Consider the following 17,974-nt stretch of genomic DNA (forward strand, 5'->3'; position numbering starts at 1 on the left):
CATGGATTGCTTGCGGGTTATTCTTCATAGCGCTCAATGGCTGTAATAAGGTATAAATATTTAAACAGTAGACTTGCTTTGAAACTGCTTATAATTAATTTCAGTAAAAACAGCGTTTTCAGATTAATACTGATGGTACATACAAAAGTTAGTTTCAGCAAACCAAATAAGATGTAGTTTTATATTATTTTAATTGAAATGTAAATAAACAGCTACAAATTTTACACGTTAAAATGTTTTATGATCATAGTCAGGTAGTTTACAATTGTATTTATTCTGTGAACTTCTCGATTCCTTCATGGCTACCTATAAGGACCAATGATAAAACTGGTTACTAATGTTCAGCAAATCTCGTTGAGTGACGTTTACCATTCTCTACCCAGATATAAACTGTATAGAAATAAAGTTTCAAGTAAAATTTCGTCTGTATGCTAGTTCATTCTCGTGTCGACAAGTATTTTTAATCATGTTTTCAACCGGGAAAACACATAATAAACAAAAACAGTATTTATTACATTATTATTAACAGAGCGTACTGAGAAGGTTAATTATATAAACGCACGTTACTAATACATGTAATGAAGTTATGTCATTAGATTGATTTGTTCCATACAAAGCTTGAAAATTTTAACTAAAACTACAAATGGTTTTTAATTGTGTTTTTAATTTTTAGTAGGATTACTGATGGGAAAGTCGGAGAATGGATATGACATATGGTTAGAGAGTTTTTATGACCTCTGTTATTGTATTATTTACTTATTGTTTATCAATTTAAAACTTATTGTTGATCATTTTCCAGTACCTTCTCAATACATTTAATAAAATTATGTTATTGGATCGGTTGTTTTCATACAAAGCTTGAATATACAAATGGGGTTTTATTGCGTTTTCATTTGTTACTGGGATTACTGACAGAACAATTAGAAGGTTGGATGTTAGATATTCCTGTAATGTATGGTGGTCAGAATGTTTGCATGAACTTACTTACTTGTTAACCTATTATGTAAGAATAATTTATCAATTGTAAACTTAGCGAACACTTAGGAGGCTTTATTTTTGGAACACAACTCAGAACTGGCTAACAGTGCTAAAATACAATTTTATTTTTTGATATCCCTAATATAGTGCCTTGAAAAAACAAACGGAATGCCTTCCACCACCATAAAAATAAACCAATCCTGTATGCGACTGCATAGTCAAATTTCTATAGGTTTTCGGATGGAAGTGCAGTTGGTAAGTGTCTAACTCTGCACTGTGCCGATCACAGTCATCAGTTTGATGGCAAAATGTTAGTACGAGGTTAGGGTCAGGTGTTACACTTAATCCTCCCCCCGAAGGGTGACGTCACAGCTTCTAGAAGTGTACTTGTAAGAGAAAGTGAAATGTAAATAAACAGCTACAAATTACACACGTTAAAATGTTTTATGATCATAGTCAGTTAGTTTACAATTGTATTTATTCTGTGAACTTCTCGATTCCTTCATGGCTACCTATAAGACCAATGATAAAACTGGTTACTAATGTTCAGCAAATCTCGTTGAGTGACGTTTACCATTCTCTACCCAGATATAAACTGTATAGAAATAAAGTTTCAAGTAAAATTTCGTATGTATGCTTCATTCTCGTGTCGACAAACATTATATGGGTATATAGCACGTAATCTTAGTAAATTTACGCTAATACTGGAAGTGATATAAAACATTCTTACTCCTTGTTTCCACCACCTGGAGTACAAATAATATTGGAAATTGTTAAGCTCTTTTATGTCTGCGGACAACAACACACATAAGGACCAGTGAATAAGACGCGATTTCGGGCTAAGATTTCTTGACTTCAACCTTTTAGACATCTTTTAAACGCGGAAAGAAAGAAGTCTCAGACTAAGAGTATCACTCTAGAGTCGTATTGTTTATTGCTTACCAGATAAAAGTTAAAAAGGATTAAGTTGCTCAGATGGTGGTGAAGCAGGTGGTGTGATGCAAATCTTAATGACTATTAAAGATATCAGACATTTAACACTAAATCTCTTTTGATGTTGCATTTATAAAAAAAATAATTTTTAATATAGGTTTTTAAAATTGTTAGACTAAAATTACTTTAATTTAATTTTTAAATAGCTATGAAGTAACTTTTAAACTGTACGTTTTTCTTTTGAATTCAAAAGGCATTGAAAATTAGAGTCATCTATTTTTAATGTTCTCTTTGTAAAAAAGTGCCTGTGGTTACACTGGAAGTATTGTTAATCATGTTTTCAACCAGGAAACACATAATAAAACAAAAACAGTATTTATTACATTATTATTAACAGAGCGTACTGAGAAGGTTAATTATATAACATTTTCCCGCACGTTACTAATACATGTGATGAAATTATGTCATTAGATTGATTGGTTCCATACAAAGCTTGAAAATTTTAACTAGAACTACAAATGGTTTTTTAATCTGTTTTAAATTTTTAGTAGGATTACTGACAAAAAATGGGAAAGTCGGAGAATAGATATGACATATGGTTAGAGAGTTTTTATGACCTCTGTTATTGTATTATGTACTTATTGTTTATCAATTTAAACCTTAATGATCATTTTCCAGTACCTTCTCAATACATGTAATAAAATTATGTTATTGGATTGGTTGTTTTCATACAAAGCTTGAACATACAATTGGGGTTTTATTGCGTTTTAATTTGTTACTGGGATTACTGACAGAACAATTAGAAGGTTGGATGTTAGATATTCCTGTAATGTATGGTGGTCAGAATGTTTTTATGAACTCACTTACTTGTTAACCTATTATGTAAAAATAATTTATCAATTGGAAACTTAGCGAACACTTAGGAGGCTTTATTTTTGGAACACAACTCAGAACTGGCTAACAGTGCTAAAATACAATTTTGTTTTTTTGATATCCCTAGTATATTACCTTGAAAAAACAGACGGAATGCCTTCCACCACCATAAAAATAAACCAATCCTGTATGCGCCTGCATAGTCAAATTTCTATAGATTTTCGGATGGAAGTGCAGTTGGTAAGTGTCTAACTCTGCACTGTGCCGATCACAGTCATCAGTTTGATGGCAAAATGTTAGTACTAAGTGTCAGGTGTACTTCTAGGAGAAAGAGGGTGCAAAGCAGCTGTTTTTAGTGTGCGTCCTTCTGTATAGATGATAATTTTTGAACTATAATGACTGCAAATTAAATTTATAAACCAAATCAAATTAAATCTTTGCAGTAGGTACATGACTCCGCAACCTTGGAGAATTTTTGGACGAATATAAATAGTGGCAGATAGTTACTATAGGATCCTGTCACGTATTAAATAAGGAACAAAGGTTTTCTGAGATGGTTGTATAATGTAAAGTAAACTTACCTCTACCGTAAACCCTTCACTATATGGAGGTAGCCGGGTGTTCACCAGCCGTAACCCACATTATCAGCTACTACCGCTTCCATAATACCCTTCTCATTGCTCACAAATATTAATCATTTTCATAGTGCAGTCGAAAACTATATATTTGGAAGGCCATTAAACCTAAAAAAATTATTATGTATATATAATTAATACTTTTGAAATGATATATCTCATAATTTAATATTATACAGGATATCGAGTTCTCTTCCACTTTAAATTCCAGTTGTAGAAGGACTGCGATTTATGTTGAAAGTTTTATATTACATAATATTTGTAAAATACTACAATTTAATTTACTTGAAAACAATTGCACGTTTAAAATACTATTTACATAAGAAACTCCTTACTCCACTCTGTGAGGATTTTTTTGTCCAGAATTTCCTCGGGGTAGTTAATTTATGGTATTGAAAATAACATACCTTTATAATTTCGTAAAGTTTAAATTTCAAGTTAGTCACAATATTTTTACATGGTGATTAATTTTGTATACTATCAAACTTTCACATATCTCTTAAAAAACTAAAAAGTGCTCAATTGACATTTACTTCTAGCTAACCAATAAAATTTTAATTGCAGAACAAGGGATTTGATTTCATAAACGGATGAAGTATTTTAAATTCTGTTGTACATAATACTTTATTATAATAGTGAAACTGTAAACAGTATACTGTTATGGTAGCATATATACAAATCTGGCAATAAATATTACTGGATTTCATTTTGAGTATGGCAGTGGTACAATTTGAAACATTTCAATTTTGTCAGGAGAATTTACAAATCAATCACTTTGGATATGTATCTAATGTTAAAAACTAGAGCGTTTTTGTAACTATGTCTTACACTCGCAAAGGCTTCTAATTCCTTCCATGGCAATATCTGTGTCGATATTATTCGATTGATCGATAATGCACTTTTGAACTTGAATTTAATGACTTACCTTTGTCATTTTGTTTTGAATCCATTGCTTTAAATCTTTATACATTGAATTATATTGAAACTGATCCTAGGCAAATTAGTACAACTTGGTATTTTCAATTTTAGTTGATAAGAAACCAAAATTAAAAAATAATATTGTTACTGTTGGAATATTTTAAGTTCACAAATATGTCTAGATATATATAAGCTTCTTGTTATTTCATAAATTTAAAATTTAAATACGAGCATAAAATATTGTTCTCTTATTGATTGCCGATAACGTGAGTATCTGTTTGTTTGTTTATTTGTATGATTGTTTGTTTCGTTGTCCTCATGTCCACACAATAACAGCAGAAAGGTAGGAATATTGATATCAAATTGTGTGTGAATTTCTCTCACTACAGAAGGAAACCACCAATCAAATAAATTTTGGGCTACTAGCTCCAGGAGATTGCCACAGAAAATAGTTCACCATTAAACTTGTTTGTTTCCGACTAAATCAATACCAAACATAGTTATTCCACAACAAAAGAAAGATGAACAGTTTTGTATATGAAAATGTATACTAAATATCAAATTTTCAATCAATGACTGCCCTTTAACGGAAAAATACGTAAGTTAAATTAATTTTGCATACGAATAAGTAAATTAATGTGCTCCTCTGTTACAATATGTGATAATACTATTATAATTTTTATTACTTATGCTTTTTATGTTTGCATTTTTTGATACATCTCATAAAACCTAGGAAGATATATCAATATCACGTCATGATATATATATATATATGGTATATATATATATATATATATATATATATATATATATATATATATACAATGTATGTTGATACCTGTGAAGCAATAATCTTCATTCATCGACACGACGGCTCGAGAAGCTATTACAGCGCTTCCAATACCCCTAAATAAGTTTGATTCGATTTGATTAATTCAAAATAAAAATTAACAAACAATGGTATGGAATGAAATGATTCGAACAAGAGTGTTAACTATAGTAAAAATTTAGGTTGCAGTGATTTATGAAGGTGATTGCATTTACAAATTCCACAGTGTTTATTACAAGTAGATTAATTTTTATCTATTTCGTCGTTAATCATATTAAAAATAATAACTTAAAGAAGATTTATATCTACTGACATTTTTTAGCATTGTATGATATTATTGTAAATCCCAATGTATAATTTGAGTTGTACAATGTTTACTGACAAGATAAATTGAATTAGTAACGCATTAATTTACATTCTGTTAATTTACCTGTCAGTTCGTGTAATATATATTTAAACGACATCAGTTTATAGTATACTTTTTTATGATTAAGAAATTAAGATCCCATATAATGGCAACATCACACTTCAGGACGACAGATCTAACCGTAGTTCTGTTTTCATCTACTGTTTTTACTTATAGTATTGATTAAATAACTAATCTAATTGGAAAAAAGTTAGTGGAGTTTACAGTAGTTCAGGATCACTTAAGAACTTAACATGCTTTTCCTTTGCCTGGAAAGAAATATTTACATATTTATATGAATACGCATAATGTACTTACAGTTTAATATAAAAACTACTCTTACGCTGGTAAAATACCAAACTATCAAATATACAAAAACACACCAGGAAGAACAAGAAATAAAGACATATTTATATGAATACACGTAATGTACTTACAGTTTAATATAAAAACTACTCCTACGCTGGTAAATTACCAACTATCAAATATACAAAACACACCAGGAAGAACAAGAAATAAAGACATATTTATATGAATACACGTAATGTACTTACAGTTTAATATAAAAACTACTCTTACGCTGGTAAATTACCAACTATCAAATATACAAAACACACCAGGAAGAACAAGAAATAAAGACATATTTATATGAATACACGTAATGTACTTACAGTTTAATATAAAAACTACTCTTACGCTGGTACATTACCAACTATGAAATATACAAAACACACCAGGAAGAACAAGAAATAAAGACATATTTACATATTTATATGAATACACGTAATGTACTTACAGTTTAATATAAAAACTACTCTTACGCTGGTAAATTACCAACTATCAAATATACAAAACACACAAGGAAGAACAAGAAATAAAGACATATTTATATGAATACACGTAATGTACTTACAGTTTAATATAAAAACTACTCCTACGCTGGTAAATTACCAACTATCAAATATACAAAACACACCAGGAAGAACAAGAAATAAAGACATATTTACATATTTATATGAATACACGTAATGTACTTACAGTTTAATATAAAAACTACTCTTACGCTGGTAAATTACCAACTATCAAATATACAAAACACACCAGGAAGAACAAGAAATAAAGACATATTTATATGAATACACGTAATGTACTTACAGTTTAATATAAAAACTACTCTTACGCTGGTAAATTACCAACTATCAAATATACAAAACACACCAGGAAGAACAAGAAATAAAGACATATTTACATATTTATATGAATACACGTAATGTACTTACAGTTTAATATAAAAACTACTCTTACGCTGGTAAATTACCAACTATCAAATATACAAAACACACCAGGAAGAACAAGAAATAAAGACATATTTATATGAATACACGTAATGTACTTACAGTTTAATATAAAAATTGTACTCACGCTGGTAAATTACCAACTATCAAATATACAAAACACACCAGGAAGAACAAGAAATAAAGACATATTTACATATTTATATGAATACACGTAATGTACTTACAGTTTAATATAAAAATTGTACTCTTACGCTGGTAAATCACCAACTATCAAATATACAAAAAACACCAGGAACAACAAGAGAGAATAGTGTTAGAGCATTTATCGTGCCTGTCGTGGCAGGTTATTTTGCTGCAGCCCTCTTGCCGGAGAACGTGATAGGAACGTCGATTCTGTGTTCCAATCAGAACCAATTGATGACTCGCTATCTCGCAGTTGTTTCCGCTGGAACACAAACACTCAGATTCTGTTACTGGGTTGAAAACTACTGTTGTCTTATCTGTATGTATAGAAGGTCGTATGTACATTTTCTCACACAAATATGATGTTGTTAACGATTAATATAAGTTTATCAATGTTTTATTAAGCAAGAAAACAGTACACAGCGACGTTTGCATCACTTTATATTGAGCTTAACCGTGATTTAAATCTCATGTTATTACCCCCAAGGTTGAGATATGTCTGGTTCTCACATATCTTATATCAATAAGCCCAAACCGAACGTGGGAGGTTTAGATAAAAAAATAACATGAGGGACATGAAAGACAATTAATTTAGTATCTGAACTTAGTCCATTCAAAGCAGAGCGTGTCGCGTAACTAACTTCACCGAATTTGCCTGGAAATTTAAAACCTATAGCTTACTTCATTCTTAAAATGTCCTACTTTTGGATTGGCAGACAAACAAACAGTAAAAGTTTACATCCTCGCTGCATGCAAAGGTTAATAAATTGTGTTACTGAATTGTGCAGTTGTAACTTAGGTTGTTCAATTAACTCTCTTCACGGTAAGCTCTTCACAATATAGCGCGTTTCATTCTTGAGATGTCCTACGTAGAGATAGACAGACAATCAAATAGTAAAATTTATATCCTCGCTGCAGGCAAAGGTTAACTGTGTTACTGAATTGTGCAGTTGTATCCAAACTTAGGTTGTTCAATTAACTCTCTTCACGGTAACGTAACAAGTGTCACTGAATGTTCGTGCAAATTTAAACCCTATAGCCATTTCATTCTTGAGATGTCCTACGTAGAGATAGACAGACAATCAAATAGTAAAAGTTAAATCCCCGATGCATGCAAAGGTTAATTGTGCTACTGAACTGTGCAGTCCAATCCCATGGATAAACATACGGCACCATACATCTCACTGTGCAAAATATAAAGCCTACAAATGGAATCATTCTAGAGATATCTTACAAACAGTTTGGTCCACATTTTGTAATATTTTGACGTGTCACATGATTGTACTTAGTTTGCTTACAAATCTTTCTATCCTGCGATATTGTCTTTGCCATCAGTGTTACCCATTAGAGTGACGAGAAAATGTTAGCACCGTTAGATGAACCCTACTGAGTAACGTGCATATTCATAGATCGCGATGTTCCTCTATAAAAATGAAGCTTCATTTAAAACTTTCAAGTCTATAGGTTAAGTTAGTTGTCAAAATATCGTGATTGTGCGGACGACTGATAGAAATTACCTTTTCCAGACCCTCAAGTTCTTGGCTAACCTTGATAACGATCCTCTAAGTAATAAAGTAAAACAACGGACAAACCCAGATATAACATTTTATATGCTGTATGTCGTTTTCAAAACTTCAGAAAACATTGATAAACTTAAATTTATTGTTATCAGCCACGTATTGATCTAAGAAATTGTATTTACGAATAAGTTTCTTTTATTTTGTTTTCAAATTCATAAAGCAATGAAGTCATGAGAGATGTCATGTCATTATTAACCTCGGACATAAAAAACATTATAGAACCTTAAGAATACCAACATATAAGAAGCTATCGATTATAGTAAGTATAATAAAAAGTGATACCACACACACATGTCCCATGTTTTGATTTCTTTTTGTATCCAAATCTCCCAAGGATCCGGTCGGTTCAAGCTCGGCATTTATTGAGAAACCTTCATGAAATAACGAAATACTGTCTCGTTAGAGGTGACTGCGATCTGACAGAGCATTAAATTTTTCCAAACTAAGTAGTTTTTTTGTTGTTGTTGTTCATATTAAAAAGACTAATACAAAAACTTGCTTATATTCATTTAAAACCTTACTATACTGGTATTCTACAGTAAACCTGCTTACCAAAACATACAACCAGGAAATTGCGCACAGCGCTCACTAAAATTGGTAAGTGTCTGTTGTTATACCTTTTTTTAAACGATTGCAGCCTTTTTCAACTTATCGGAGCATACATAATAGTGCGGCTGTTCTGTGTAGTAAATTGTTTAGCCTAAAAGATATTAGTCTAGAAATTCAAGATTGTGGTGGTGTTTACGGTGTTAGTATATCGGGTGGTATTATTTCTAGAAAATAAATAAATAAGGCTATGATTAAATCAAAATAGTTCTTAAATTTTCTAATTGGTTAATGTTTTTGTAATAATTGTTTATTTTTGCGGAATTCAAATACTTAAGTGTCTTCTATAAATCACCTTAAATGGTCACACCTTGTAAAATGATTTACTTTGTAACTATTCACCCTGTTTGAGCTGGGATTGTTGAACTACTGACTGCTTAAGCCATAGCTCTTCAAAATTCCTCGGACGATTTTCAATTAAAGTTCAAGTCTCGGTTTTACTACCTTAATGTGTGGTTTGAAAAGTCAATATTAAATCAACAGTTCCAAAGCTAGTGCATAAAATATGATTAGGCATCCTAAAGAAATTAAAAAATCCTTTTGGTTCTTAAGATGTTCAAAAATGATTGACGATTTTATGATATGCAACTTTTTTTTTAAACTTGAATTTCATTACACTCAGACAGTAACTGAGATTCATTCAAAATGTTACTCGAGAATACCATCCATTGAAACTGGCAAAAAGTTGAATCTGGGGTTTTACGCTGATTATACATTTTTCATCAGACACAAGCGTCGTGGATGTCTAAAAGGACAGACATCGTTATTAAATTAGCCCCTTAATACCATTTTAATCTTAATCTAGGCTGCCGTAATAAAATATTTACGTTTATTATATGATTAAAGATGGTTTTTCCCACGAGATATAATATATAAAGAATCTAACAGACTAAAGCGATATTTACCTCAGAACAACTACGATTTAATTCAAGGACAAAGGCCGAATAAGCCTAAAATAATACACGATCATTCGCGCGTATTTAACTGGGACTCATTGTAAAAAAGTCCATGAAAACGAGGAACACAAGGTAGTAACAACATGTGAGATAAACAACGAGGACCATACAATATAATCTATCCTATATTGACTCTTTACTTTTTATTTCTTTCTGTTATAGTTTAAATAATTGTGGTATACCATATAAACCTTATTACGATAAAATATATTAATTTAAAAGTGTACGTGGCAAAGATGAGAGATGGTTTAAGTACTAGAACGACATCACCGCAAATGACTTATTTTTATTAACTTTAATTTTAAATCATTGGAGCGCAATTCAAGAATAGTAATCAATAATTCGCTTGAAGCCTTTAAAGTGGCCTTAAGTGTTACAAGAACGCGTTAAAAGTTTCCTACGTAGAATTTTATTTAGTGTTTATTGTGTAAATACAGCTTATTATCATGTCCTGTACTTTTAGTTATGTTTCCATTCCTAATAATGAATGAATTTTCATATATTAAATCTCGTGGCAAATGTCAATTTAAGGTACAAGTCTTTACATTACTAGTCTCGTACATTAAGTCTTGTTTATTAGTTATGGTTTTTAGACGAGAACGGTAATAATTTATTACTATTTGGTTGCTAGCAGAAAATAAAACTAGATTACGCACAGATATTTATTTTCCAATGATAAATGTAAAACGGGACCGGCTGGCTGGGAAAGAATGTCACCTCAATATGCTGAGTGTATCCTGCAGGAACAGGAAACGGGGCGGTAAGACAAGGCGCAGGTGGTGGTTCAGAACCGTCTCAGCTGTATCGCAATACATCTTACTGTGGTCTCCCAACAGGATTAGCGGTGAAGTATTAGCTCCGATCAACTTATCCTAATTTGATTTGCCCCAATCTTAAACATTTTTGAAGACTAACTACCTGTAAGATTTAATTATAATGTTATTATTTGAGTAAATTCATTGAACGTAAATCTGCAATCACATTTTATACAGATTTAATACAAATTAACAACATTATAGAGCTTGAAATATTTGTCTCAAATTCAGATAGCAGTGAATTTTCAAGTACGTGTGACTTTAATGCATTATACATCAAGCCATTCTCATTCACTCTAGGGCTGAGTCTGAGGTACTGAATGGTTTATACCCTCGTTTATGTCGCCATAAAGTTTAGGATATAAAACATTAGCATTCAAGTTGGATATTTTAGTAATCGTAAATTTACTACAATTACATTTATGTTAAAGTTACATTTTTTATTACACTAAAAATCATTCTAAATTGTTTAATAACCATAGTACATTCCAAAAATAGCTTTATTTTGAAAAATATTTCAGGCCAAGAACGAACTTATATAAATGGTCCCAAGCTGGAAAGTTTTTGCTTCTAGTAGTTAACGACCTGCCAATATGTCACATTTTGTCTCGTAAACATATTTGATGGCTTATAATTCCACCTGTAATGCAGCTTGTTTCTGCAAATCATTTTAATGAATTTACAAAAAGATTCAATATGAAAGAATCATATTTTAAGATTACTAGTATTTCAATATTACAAAACAGTTAATTTTTGACTGGAGTAGAGAATTGTTTGCCACATTATATAAAGTGTAATAGATTTACGGATACTGTTTTTTTGTGATTTACAATAAATATTCAGGTTAAAAATTAAAAAAAAAATACAGGCGAATGAAATTGTAGCTTTTTGATACAATTTAGATGGTATAAGTTACTTGTAGAATCACTTAATTCCAATTTCAATAAAATAGACCTACAATGTAGATCAAACAAAGAGTCCGATATAAAAGCTACTAAGTTTGACGGATAATGGTTTTGGGCTTTTTGCATGAGGTTTAAATACGTTGGCTAATCTATATTTTTCTCTTGATCTACGTTACTAAATAATCATGGAGAAAAAAATCACTTATAGTCTTTAGATAAGGATCAAATATTATCCATAAATAAAATTTAGTCCAGCCACTAATACAACTAAAGATAGAGATTACATTAAAACATATTAAGAAACACATTTTCACTTTAAGGATCTCAAATGTTACTAAACCTTAAACATCTACAAAACTAGACAAGACACTATGACCACCAACTGTCGGGCAATTTAATGAATTCTTTATAAGGACTCGACAGCGCCTTATTAAAAACGTGTCGTTTTGCGTCTGTCTGTACGTCAGACTGTTCGTCCTTGCGTTCTTTTCATTTCTCTTCTTTGATATACTATCATATTGGTTAATTCTCTTTACTTTAAAAGTGAACTTACTATGTTTATATACCTTTCTTCTTTAAATATATTAAATACAATTTCCAAATAAAGCTTTTATCATACCGAGATACAATTTTATGGTCTGTGTATTCCATTTTATGTTTCTAGCATAAACACTTCGTTATAGTTCTTAATTAACTCTTATCTTGTGATATACAAAGCACCAATTGAAAATAATATTAATTGATTATAAAACACTAAGTACGAAAAAAACTTACCAGCGGAATAATTTTTTATGACGTGAAAGTTTTAAATCAACCGAGCTTTGGTTGCATTACATTTAATGATTGAATGACATACTCAAGTAAGTTCATATTTCTGTAGTTAATAGTGTTACGGATGACAATGGAGGTTTTTAATTTACTAAATTATAACTTTCCTGTAAATAAAGTATCCAGTAAAAATATGTGAAGTGCCAGATATATTTACAGAAACAGAGTTTGAAGTGAATGTACAAGTAGCAAGACGCATGGTGCATAATTCATGCCACTCTCTGACTTCGTTTACCACTCTCAGTCTTGTTTCGGAATTAAACAATTCTTAGCAGAAATATTATCAAAGTAAATAATTACTAACCTAAAATCACCTTCAAATATTTCTGAGTGGTACTTCTAATACACATAAAAGAGTAGTATGTTGTACTTAAACATAATATAGTAATTTATAACACTTTAGAGGGTGATAGGTATTTTATGTGATAACATACTGTAAAGATTATGTTCAACTACAACATAGAATTCCAAACACATCATATCCCGCTCCTATGAGGTGTAACGGTGATAACCTGAGTGACTACTGTTGTTGGCTTACCAGTAAACTTGAGGAAATTCTTTTTTATGTTTCATGCTTAAATAAATTACTTATGATCACTTTGAGCATGAACGCTTTTCCGTAGTTCTATCATTGTAATAACTATTTGAATTTTAATAGTAAGAGGGCAACTATTCGAATTTATGGTGTGACCTAATAAAAACGTGCCGGTATACTTTTATGAAACTGTATAAAACTGACAAGCTTCAATGGTTGAGAAGTAATTAAACCCATAAGTACATAGTAGATAACTCGTTCAAAGATATCAACGCCTGGTAACTGACGCTGTCTCAGACTTGACCCCTGGAAAATACAATCATGTTTCTCTGAAAAAAGTCGGCGGCGAAGAACATAAAACGAACCTTTACATAGTTTCGATATCAGAGGCTCCTAGACAACAAAATACAATAGTTATAGTGTAAACTAGAAGTGGTCGCTTCATTGTCTCATCAGGTGGGACAACTGAGTGCACAACGATATTTCTAACACGATCTCCAAGGATGGCGACGCAACCGAGTTTTCTACACATAATGGTAGCTATAGTAGCAAGGATTAATTCAATTTGATTTTTTACATTACCTTCTTTTAGCCTTCCTCTTATTGCAAATGTCTGATATCTGATGATTTCTTAGGCTTATTTTGTCGTCTACGTGTCTCTGATATCGAAACGTCGGTTAGTTTTTATCTTCTTCATGGCCGACTTGTTTCGGTTTTTCGTCAGACGAACATGGACTCTAGATTCCAGGAGTCAAGTCTGTGACAGCGTCAGATACCGCTGAATGAAAATCGCTAAAGTCTGTATATGGTTACATTGCGCTGAAATAACATTTATATATGGGGATACAAATTGGCTACCTCCTATACCATTATTTCTTTGTGACAAGTTCTAACCTTGTAATGAAATCTCTCGAAACTATTTCTCAGCCTTAGCGATAATACAATAATATTTCTCTTCAAGTAATTCAAACCAAGTAAAGAAGACTTTCGTGATCGTTTCTCATTCTTCACGATAGTAAATCTAATATTTCTTTGACACCTCTGAAACGCGCAATATCTTATTCTGCACAATAACACAACGCCATATTTCATAAACAGATCTGAGTCTGGTATTTCACCCTTGATCATATCAGAACCTCATTTTCTTCGACAAGTTCCACACTCGTCTACAAACCTTATGATAGCATAGTATTTGCTTTCTTTTTAAGAATATACTTCTCGTTTATATTCTTAATATTAAGAACTTCAACTTACACATCACTGGCTACTTCAGAATTGTACATTCAACTCATGGTGGACCAACATTTCTATTCTTTACTATACTATAGTTGTTAGATATAGTTATATTTTTAGCGCTAAACCCATATCGGGCATTTTATAAATTATTAGAAAAGCAATGATGAGTTTGCAGTAGCAGCTAACAGCGGGTAGCTTTCTTTTTAAAACAATTATCAGCTTATACAATAGTATAACAATAATATATTCTTTCTGCTCAAATCTTTATGCAGGACTGACAAAATCAACACAACATTTCAATAAAAAATGTTAAAATAATTATGGAATCAGCTAATTTAAAATCTGACCAGTTCAAAAAATACGTAATAATAAAGCACATTTCTATACACTAATCAATGTTGTAGAATCGTAGTAAGAAACTGTAGCGGAATGCAACAGATAATCTTCTCTCAGGTTTATTCACGGATTCAGGTTCAGTCTCAATCACTACTGCAGAATAAACTGTAGCTGCAGGAGCAATACAGACAGACATCTAGGTACGGTTACCTCCAGTTTCAGTCCTTACTTAGTCACGCTTTAGTGACTACATTTCCGGTCTCCAATTTCTAACTCCTACACACGGCTTCATATAATCCAATATCTGCCTTTGGATATAATCATACCTCAGTTAGTTTTCACTTATATATAGTACCCATCTTTATGCTTGAGATAAAGTATAGTCTACAAACCGGATTTTATTGATTATTGTACACATTAAAAATAGCAGAGGTTTTACGTTAAAGCTGAAGATCGGTAATACTTATTTTAATTGGCTATCGTTAGTACTTGTTTTTGTATGCCACTATCAAATGTTATATAATAATGAATTAATTGTAATAAGTTTATAATTTAATTTTAAATCTAATGTTGTCACCAAATTTAAACATCTACTATCAACTCTATTAAATTTATGTTCCTCTATTTAATAAAAATCTCACATGGTTGCTTACGTTTGTTTAAAAATGTATATACTCATGCCATTATGATTGCCAATAAAACAAATGTAAAAATATTCGCTTGGGTTCACCCAAATTCCATCCAGTGACAGGCACCATCATCATCTAACTCCACGTTGTCAATGTAGTCAGTTCGTTCTGGAGATATTGTGCGAACATACAAATAGAAAATTTGTCCACCCCTAGAGTTATAGGCTTCGTGAACGCTCAGCCAATAATTATTGGTTGGTAACTCTTTTAAAGTATATTGTTTGATAAATTGCATATTATGTACTTTTTGTTATTACAGTCGGAGAGAGGTATGGAGTAACCCGCAAGCAGTTTCATGAATATTTATAGAGTTAGTAAGGCTGTTATAAGTTCTGCTGAAAGTAAACTCTTCTCCTACCCATCCTATGTTGTAAACTTAGTATATCTAGTAAATTAATTTACAAGATAAATCTACTCTACTCTAGGATGAGGAAATACAATGAGTATTGTTTTCATTGCTTAAGTTTTGAATTTCTAATGTAAAAGTTTTTTATAGTTTTATCTATTAAAGTAACGTTTTACTGAATATTTAAAAACAAATCAGATTTGGTGTGTATTATTTTAAAACTTCCCTATTAATAATAGTGCAATTATATCATTATTGTTACTTAAAATAATTAACAATGTTAACTTGTACTACTAATATTTGTTTTTTAGCTTATAATTTATTACTTTTTCTTGTTCGTATTTGATTTTATTTCCTGATCATCTTACTTACATTTGCATGAGCCTAAATAGTTTTTCTCTATTGTGATGCTGATTCATTAATAAACGATACTCTTTTTCCTTCTGCAGATAACAAGCCTGCTGCCAGATGAAAGAATAGAGTATTCGACTTAAAAAAAAAAAACAAAAAACAAAAAAAACAGCATGATCTACTGTGTGAAATTCTTTTGTAATATATAATATAAACTTTTAACACACATCTCTGTATGCCAGCATTATTACTAATAAACTACGAAACTTTGTAGTAGTTATTATTATCTAATAACACATTAAATATGTAATAATAATAATAATAAATAATAATAATTCTTTATTTTGTCAAAAACACAGAATATACATTTTGCATATACATATTCATGCATAATAAAATACATACATACATTTACATAGCATAAATCAAAATAAATGTTCTTACATTAAGTAACTACAATATGTTCATTCTAAGATGCAAAAACAGTCTCAATAAAAGATAATATAACTTTAAAAAAAAAACTGTATTTAAGACAAGACAAAATAGGAACCCCATAGGTAAAACCAGTATTGGGATCTCCATCACTTAACTAAAGCAAAAAAAAATCGGCTAGCAGCGACACGCAACTCGTATTAGGAAAAAAAATTATTTTACTCAAAAAATAATCTCTGTTTAATAACTCTGTGCTTTAAATTACACAACTAAATTTATCCCTTCAAAAAAGTAACTGTACAACAATAACAAAATAAACTATTATTACAGAGGGAATAAAAAAAAGATAATAATAACAAAATCTACACAACAAGTCTACACTAATTTAAATTGTGACATTTAACCAGTTGTCTATATTTTGTTGCTCAAACAACCAAATTTTTAGATTTTTCAAGAACTCATTTAGTTTTGTAAATTGGTTTATTTTCGGAGTTATTAAATTAAACAAACGCGGTGCCACACTAGTATAAAACTTTTGATGTACTGTTAAATGAGATTTTGGCACAAACACTACTTGATATTTTCTTAAATTATAGGTCGTTTGGCGAGCCACGGAAAATGAGGTGCTTCTAATGTAAAAGATTTTTAGTACTTTAAAAATGTTATAAATGACGCAGTGGAAGAATCTTTAGGTTTGAGAAAATTGGCCATGTATGTTCAAATTTTTCTCTACGCACGATTAGTCTCATGAACCTTTTTTGAAAAATTATAATGGGATACAAAGTTGAGCAGTAGGTCCCTCCCCAGCATGTAATGCCATAAGAAAGCCTAGAGCCAACGAGAGCATGGTAAACCCCAACCAACACTTCAACACTCTACACATCTGCTGAAGTAAATACATGCTCCTTAGACTAAGATACAACTCTTTTTTCAATTTTTTTATAGGTTCTTTCCAGGTTAAACTGCTATCAATAACCAAAACCCAAGTATTTTATACTTTTAACTTGTTCTAATTGTAAGCAATTACAATCATTACAAACGTAAATGAAAACATCTGAAATCATGAAATTTCAATGGTATGTTAAAAGTTAAAACATTTTTCAGACTAAATATTATAAATTTAGTTTTTTCACTAAGAATCATGAAATGTTTATCAAACCACACCCTTAAATAATATAAATCTCTTGACATATCACTATGCAAAGCCTCAAGGTCAAAGTTATCATAAATAAAAGCAGCATCATCCGCAAAAGCAACGAGTCTGCCCTTAAAGCGTCCATCGCACAACTCATTAATGTACATTAAA

Source organism: Homalodisca vitripennis, chromosome 3, assembly GCF_021130785.1.
Source record: "Homalodisca vitripennis isolate AUS2020 chromosome 3, UT_GWSS_2.1, whole genome shotgun sequence".
Classification (NCBI taxonomy): Eukaryota; Metazoa; Arthropoda; class Insecta; order Hemiptera; family Cicadellidae; genus Homalodisca; species Homalodisca vitripennis.